Below are 9374 nucleotides of genomic sequence, written 5' to 3' on the forward strand. Positions count from 1 at the left end.
ACTCTCTACTAAAGCATAAAAAATACCATGATATGTTTGTATATATTGAGGAAACATGCTAAGTTCACATACTCATTTCTCTGAAAAACACTTCTACAGCCAGAAATGTGTGTTTCCAGGCTGGAATGTTTGTTATTGTTTTGTTCTGTGATTCTGCACGTTGCCAATTTGCCCATTTTCATTGTCCATTGCGCTCGTTCCTGTTGGCAACCCGCGTGATCGTCGCAGGTGAGCAGGAGGCGGGAGAAACAACGATCTCCGATATTTTGAATTGGACTGCAGTACCTATTTCGACCACTAGCTGTCATTCTTACAGACTGCACCTTTAAGTGTTGCCAGAGAATGTCTAATAAGGGGAGAACTTCCACTCTCAGTAAAATCCACTTTTCTCAGGATATCATTTTTTGTCTAGTAATTTGAATGTTGTATTCGAAAGGAGATACAAAGAAATTACACATTGCTGGGTGTTAGATTTTTTAGAGTCACTTATTTGCTTTAAAAAGTCTTTTAAAATGTCAATGACGTCATACACATGTACGACCAGAGATACTGCTTCACGGCAATCCTTCAGTCACTCTGGTGCGTTCGCGCTCTGCACTTTCTTTTCTCTCGAGGCATCGACAACACAGCTGACACTAGTAAACACACAACACAGCCGACACAGGTAAACACACAACACAGCTGACACAGGTAAACACACAACACAGCTGACACAGGCAAACACACAACACAGCTGACACAGGTAAACACACAACACAGCTGACACAGGTAAACACACAACACAGCTGACACAGGCAAACACACAACACAGCTGACACAGGTAAACACACAACACAGCTGACACAGGTAAACACACAACACAGCTGACACAGGTAAACACACAACACAGCTGACACAGGTAAACACACAACACAGCTGACACAGGTAAACACACAACACAGCCGACACAGGCAAACACACGACACAGCTGACACAGGCAAACACACAACACAGCTGACACAGGCAAACACACAACACAGCCGACACAGGTAAACACACAACACAGCTGACACAGGTAAACACACAACACAGCCGACACAGGTAAACACACAACACAGCCGACACAGGTAAACACACAACACAGCTGACACAGGTAAACACACAACACAGCTGACACAGGCAAACACACAACACAGCTGACACAGGTAAACACACAACACAGCCGACACAGGTAAACACACAACACAGCTGACACAGGTAAACACAACACAGCCGACACAGGTAAACACACAACACAGCCGACACAGGTAAACACACAACACAGCTGACACAGGTAAACACACAACACAGCTGACACAGGTAAACACACAACACAGCCGACACAGGGAAACACACAACACAGCCGACACAGGCAAACACACAACACAGCCGACACAGGCAAACACACAACACAGCCGACACAGGTAAACACACAACACAGCTGACACAGGGAAACACACAACACAGCTGACACAGGTAAACACACAACACAGCTGACACAGGTAAACACACAACACAGCTGACACAGGGAAACACAACACAGCTGACACAGGCAAACACACAACACAGCTGACACAGGCAAACACACAACACAGCTGACACAGGTAAACACACAACACAGCTGACACAGGTAAACACACAACACAGCTGACACAGGTAAACACACAACACAGCTGACACAGGTAAACACACAACACAGCTGACACAGGTAAACACACAACACAGCTGACACAGCTGACACAGGCAAACACACAACACAGCCGACACAGGTAAACACACAACACAGCTGACACAGGTAAACACACAACACAGCTGACACAGGTAAACACACAACACAGCTGACACAGCTGACACAGGTAAACACACAACACAGCTGACACAGGTAAACACACAACACAGCTGACACAGGTAAACACACAACACAGCTGACACAGGTAAACACACAACACAGCTGACACAGGCAAACACACAACACAGCTGACACAGGTAAACACACAACACAGCCGACACAGGCAAACACACAACACAGCTGACACAGGTAAACACACAACACAGCTGACACAGGCAAACACACAACACAGCTGACACAGGGAAACACACAACACAGCTGACACAGGCAAACACACAACACAGTTGACACAGGCAAACACACAACACAGCTGACACAGGCAAACACACAACACAGCTGACACAGGCAAACACACAACACAGCTGACAGGTAAACGCACAACACAGCTGACACAGGCAAACACACAACACAGCTGACACAGGCAAACACACAACACAGCTGACACAGGCAAACACACAACACAGCTGACACAGGCAAACACACAACACAGCTGACACAGGGAAACACACAACACAGCTGACACAGGTAAACACACAACACAGCTGACACAGGCAAACACACAACACAGCTGACAGGTAAACGCACAACACAGCTGACACAGGCAAACACACAACACAGCTGACACAGGCAAACACACAACACAGCTGACACAGGCAAACACACAACACAGCTGACACAGGTGAACACACAACACAGCTGACACAGGTAAACACACGTGCTAGAAGAGTTTAGTTTTGTTTGTTTCTGGTCCCGCTTCGGATGCCACGATGCCATCAAGCGGCATCTCTGGTCGTAATCAGTCCTTCACTGACCAATCAGCGTTCATTAGCAGAATGCTAGCGTGTTATGGGCAACAACAACTCAACCTGTAAGAAATCGAAAGGACATAAGTACTCGTTCATTCAACTTTCGACCTATAACCCATGTTGAACTTGCAAAATCTACAATCAAATCAGAGATTTCTCAACGGCAATCGGGTGAAAGACAAATTTAGCCGTCTAGCCCCATTGACTCCTATTCATTTTGCACTCTGGTGGAACTACAACCACAATTCGGTACTTAGTAGGAAGTGGCCAGGCTCTCCGTAGACGGGCTCTGGTGTTGCGATCTAAGGACTATAATGATGTCAACCCAAAAATGGCCGCCCTCAACCTCTAAATCAGCCAATAGTGAGCCTGGAAGAGTAATCACGCCAGAATGACACCAATCATTTCATGTAATTATAATAAAATAATGCATTGTGCAAAATATTCACAAATAAGTATTGATGGTGTGGAATCGTTTTCTATGTCCTCTCATTTACAGTTGGAGCAATGATGCGAACATGAGTTCTGTCAATGGATCCCACAACTCCAGGGAAGCTTGCAATCCTCATAAAAGCGGCTTGCTTTTGCCGCGTGGTTTAAACTTTAGTTGGGAAGTCAATGAACTGCCATAACTCTATGGTCAAAAGTAATGTCCAGCCAAGGAACCAGACATCTTGTTGCGTAGCTATGCTTTGAGTCAATTGTTTTATTTGTGATAAAGCAATGAAACATGCCAATTTGTGCGAACAAAATTTTTAGTCAGGCTGTAATAGAAAGAAATTATGAACACATGCAAAGAGAGAACCAACAAAATATTAAATAATTTATACATCATTAATTAAGTTGTAGTCAATGCTTTTTTCCATGAGCTTTTATTTTTCTATAAAACCTGTATTGCCTTTTTTGTTCTTCCCTCATATTTAACATTTAAAAATATATATATAAAATATTTCCTCATATTTTGATGGATTAAGTGAACTTGTAGGTTCATTAGAAACAAATCTCCCCTTCAGACATCGCTTTTGGCCACTACTGTGTGTTTGGTGTGGTTCGTGCCACAATAGTGCGATTTAAGACCCTGCTTACTGTGGGCTGATGAGCCCGAGTTATCAGCGGTGCACTGCTGCATTTTTAAACTCGCCAAAAATGTCATTATTACTTTGATTTCTGCAGTTAAAGCATTGAATTTTAGAGTGGGAGAATCAAATTTCTTATGAGGTAAATTATGAAAAGAACCTTGATGATCAAGTTTGGATCGCTTTATCAACTCCCTGTCATCTTATAACTTCAACACATTTAATGTTTCATTGGAAAGTGTGTGGTCTCCTTCTCTCTTCTGCCATATTGTTACTCCTAACTAAGCTAGGATACCTCACCAGCACTCTTAACTCATTTATCACTCTTGACTAGGGATAAGAGTAAAATTACGTCATTCTTAGAATTTTTACACACTTAAGACTAAACTTGTACTCGCTGAGAAAGCAGGTTGTCACGAATATTGCTGGAGTTTCACAAGGAGAGTTCTCAGGTAAGTATCGAAGCAGAAGAGCCATCGACACCAAATGACACTGATGGATCTGGAGACCGAAGCAGAGCAACAGTGACGAGCATCCAAGTGGGAGCCAGGGTGCTGGAAGACTGAGGCGCAGCCGGTGGGACTGAGGACCAAGGCGGAGCCGGAGGGATGGCGGAGCTGTATGGAGCTACAGGCGGAGGAGATGAATACTGAATAACTGAGTCTCTCTTTACCAGGGTGCAGGAGTACTGTATATCAGATGACTGGAGAGTGATGGAGCAGGCAAGCATACACCTCTTTGTGGAGTACGGAGAGTGGACAGGTGAGTAGGATCCTTTAGGCTGAACATAACGGGAGATTGCTAGAGTTTCACTATGAAAGCACTGGATCCACAAATAGAGGCACGTATTTGTAGAGGCTTTCTTTTCTTTTGCTGAAACACAGACTTACATTACACCTGTCCACTAACAAAGTGTTTTGTGGGACGTCAGGCAAAATACAAAACGACCTGTTATGGGAAAAGCATACTTAATAAAGCACCCTTTGTCGCTGCTATGGGGGACGAGATGACAGACGTGAGTAATGCAGCGGTGGCAAGGGAGCCCATGATATCGCTGCCCTTATTGTCCGTTTCTTGGAGGAATATGAACGTCTGGATGAAGTTGTGGCACGGTGTTTTGATGGCGCAGCGGTCATGTGATCTGGACTAAATGGGGTGCAGGCTAAAGTTCAGGAGAGGGCACCTATGGCCACATCCATACACTGCTGTGCACATCGGCTGGATTTAGGACTGACTCAAGGGGTCTCAAAGCTTAAGATCTTTTGTGCCCACCTAAATGGCATAGCTGCATTTTTCTCTAGATCCACAAGGCGCATGCAACTACTAGATGAAATTTGCCAGCGGTGTCTGATCGTGTGGCACCTGATTTCCTTCAGCAGAAGATCTGTGTGAGAGCATGGGACAGCTGTACACATTGTGTCCTCTGCTTCTGTCGAACGGATATTCTCAGCCCTAAAGCAAAGTAAAACTTGTGCCAGAAAATAAGACTGGACAGACTCGACTCTCAGCATTAGCCTCCATGGCGATGACTGAAACGCACAGATAACCCGTACAACAGAGTAATTGAAGTCTTCTTGAGGAAAGAAAGGAGGATGGATTTTGTGTTCAAATACTTATATTTATTACTTATACTTCAAAAATTACAGTCAACCCTGGCTAATCCGGGCCCCGCTTTTTCCATGCTGAATATAATTTTTTATTTTTTTTTGTAGATTTTTGATCGAAACATAAAAATTTCGAAAAAAATTTATGATTTTTTATTTTCAAACATTTTCATACTATTAAAATAGCGAATAGCAAATTTAATTAATAAATTTGTCAAACTTTTGATTGTGCAAAACATTTGGTAAGCTTTTTCAAGAACCGTTTATGTTTTTGCATCATCTTTCTTTGCACAAAAAACACACAATTTGCCTTAATTTCAAATCCCCGGGAAAAAAACAATCCCCGGGGTTTCCGTGGTCGGAGAACTCAGAAGTTAGGTATTACAAAATGCACGGGAAGCCCGGGGTGGACTGTATTTGTAATTTTATTAGGTTAATGTTGATGCTTCTCTAGAGATGGTGTGTTTGAAGCAGAGAGAGGAGTATTTCATATTCATACCTGGGCCATTGCCTTCATTTCTTGAATTTTGGCTCCCGATAATGTCTGACCCTAGCCTGGCAAGCCAGACCTACATCGAGATGTTAGGTCTGGAAACTCACCATAGTCACAGCTCACTCCGAGGGGCGGGATAAACGGCTGTCTTTCAAATTCCCTCTGCACGCAATAGGACAGCGCTTCAACCAACCAGAGCGTTTTCCCAACAGCGGAGCTTAGTTGATAGATTCAACTTTTGCCATATCTGGCCGGCAAAACGACGAACACATCTTCCATTTTTTAAGAATGACTTAAGTGCCGTTCTTTGCTCTTTTCTCAAAGAAAAACTTAACTCCAAGTCCTCCAGAGTCGCGGCCAAAGCCGATTCGAAAGACCGTTGTTCTCCATCAGCAGCCGCCATTCTTTGTTTTCAAGTAGCAGCAGCCAGGTAACCGTCGCAACTCTGTCGTGTAGGCTATGTTAAGACCGCCCCCGCCTACTCTATACACAACGTGATTGGCCTGACCCAATCTGGGTTTTTGCAGCGAGAAGGTTTATTGAGATTTGCTAGACTACCCTGGCTGCGAAATACATTTTGCTGCCGCTAGGGTGCGTCTAGATTTCTAGGCTAGTCTGACCCTGCTTTTGCGAGAAACACCCCTGATCAATAAAACACTGCCATCATTATAAATGTTGTATTGTTTCTGTCATTAGAAAGAGCGACACATTTGACATTAAAGCACTATAATTTGAAAGGAAAAGTGGCAAATGTCAGAGAACATCACGTTAATGACAAAATATGATTAATTTGGCCGACTATTGACAGTCTTAAGCTACAACAGAAAACATTATTTTGTATAAAGAGGCATGATGTTTTGGCCATTTGGCCAACTTATGTAATAGTTAAAAGGGTTTTCAGTAGCCTATGCAATGTGCACTGCCAGTTTAGAAATAGGCTAATGGAATTGTATATGCAAAGGAAAACCTGTTGAAACATGTTAATTGGCAGTAAGTAAAATTAAAACCAACTTTTCACTGACAGCTAAATAAATGTGTTTATTTATTTATTCAGCCGAATTGGCTTTCTAAATGCGCAAATTACAGCATGATAAATAAATCAAAGGCATGGTTGTTTCAACCCCAATTTGGGTCAAACATGGACAATCCCAACAGTTGGGTTTGTCAATTTTGACCCAAATAACAACCCAGCATTTTTTAGAGTGAAGAAGGCTTAGGTAAACGCAAAAATTAGCTCATTTTAAAGCATTGTTTTTAAAGTACCTGAGTCACACGAATAGGAATGTTTATTTCTTATACATTAAACCACGCATAAGAACGTTTTGATTATTGATGAGTAGGCTACCAACACAAACCGAAAGTTACATTTCACCATCATGGGGCATTTCTAACGAAACCCGGTGGAGACCTGGACTGGAGTTACTGGTTTACGACTTGCTCATGAATTTATTACTTTGTCAAAACTATATAAGACATTTAAACGTTACAAAAATACAGACTTTCTTCGTTCTTCGCACTTTTTTCCGTTCCAGAAGGATAGTTTAGTTTTGCAGCCATAGTCATGTCGAGACGTAGGCTATTATCTGCCACACTGCAAGCTGTCAGAGGCCAAAACAGTTACTGAATAAATATAAATCCTTATTACAAATATTTCCACATGATCCGCAAATACTTCTACATTCCGCAAATGTTTAGTAGACGCCGCACCTATATTTGCATGTTATATAGAAATATTCACATTATGGTAAATTACGTCATGTTTACAGATGAGCAAGAGGGCCCCCTGGTGGTTAGTTTGCGTATTGGCTCTGCCAAAAGGATCACTTGTGTGGACCTCAAAATAACAAAACAGCTTTCATAAAATTTTTTAACAAACATAGCAACTCATCAAAATGTATGCAGCAGAGAATCAAGACCTCGCAGATGAGATGAAAACTGTCCTGGAGTATCCTGATGAGCAGGAATGATTCCTATACTGATGAATCCCTTGGAATTAATGGTTATGTGGTTCATGTGACACTTTTGTGACTCTAGTCATTTAGTCTTTCCTAAATAGATCGATATACATCCTATCACACATACACACAGCTCTACAGGACCTACCCTGGGGGAGTGTGACGCAATATTCAAGACTCGCCTGGTAGGTTTTCAAATCACATTTTTATTGATCACCATACTTTTATGAGATGTGTGATTATATTTAATAAATGTTTTTCTTCAAGCGTTTACACATAATGTGCCATGTTTTGTCAAGAGTGTATTAGAGCTTTGATTTTTACATTTACACAACCATTTTTCTTTAAACGTGTACACTTCTGAGGACACTTCTTGAAGTCATGAGGACGACCTCCCACTGTCAATAAAGAGACGTCTACACTTCATCATCATCATCATCATCATCATCATCAGGACCTATCTAACCTTCCCACTGCTTTCATGGTGCTCTGTAGACCTCTATATGCGCTGATTGGGTTGTTTTAACCCAATGTTTTGACTGTTCACTTGCTAATTATATCCCACCACTTGACAGGTGCCATTAATGATTTAATCAATGTTATTCTCTTCACCTGTCAGTGGTTTTAATGTTGCGGTATCGGAGGTCTCTCACCTTCACAGAAAATAGCTTAACTCCACGTTGCAAAATAAGTTTGCAAGTTGCGTAGGTCCCGAACCACCAGTGTATCACTATAATGATGGCTAAATAAATGCTTTCTGAAAGTAATGCTCTGGCACTATCTAGCTATCAAAACTAAAGCATGATAAATAAAGTTTACTCAAGAAAATGCATCAGTTTTTCTCTAAATATGCAAACTTTAGAATGATGGGCGTTGCTTTTGAAGGAGACACAGGAGTCACGACAGCTTGCATGACCACAGAATGGGTTTATTTCTTATAGTCTACATCACACACACTCTTTGTCCTGGACATGGCCGTCAAACTTCGTCCACTCGGGATTTCTAAAGTGGCTTGACACACGTGAACAGAAACCACATCTCAATCTCAGTTATAGATGAGTTGGACTCAGAAAAAGCAAATGGAGCTTATCTCCGTTCCCGGTGGATTACTAAAGGAGAAACGAGTTGATCATACTTATTCGGCCTTAAAAAACAGAGACAAACACAGAAAAAAGAAAGAAAAAAGACCACGAGTAAGCTTGAGATTAATGGCTATAGCCTAACGTTGAAATTTGGCTTTTCTATCGTAACCTTTATAAATCTAAATATATAAAAAGGCGGATTGTGATTCTTCATTTGGAAATATTAGAGATAATATCCAAAAACTAATTTAGGAAGAGTTGACTTTAGTGGAAATTGATGTGGCATTAAAAACCAGGTATCTACGGTTTAATAACAGCATTTTTAAAGCATTTTTGGAAGGATATGAGGAAATTATTACATAATAAAATAGAAACATCTGCTGTCATCAGATCACTGGAGACTAATAACTCCATTATGAGTGACTTGCATTGGTTTATGCTAATCGACTTGGAAAACTTGTGGAGGAGTTTCAGCCAGCGTTCATTAAGAA

Source organism: Scardinius erythrophthalmus (genome assembly GCF_964197995.2).
Source record: "Scardinius erythrophthalmus genome assembly, chromosome: 7".
Taxonomy (NCBI): Eukaryota; Metazoa; Chordata; class Actinopteri; order Cypriniformes; family Leuciscidae; genus Scardinius; species Scardinius erythrophthalmus.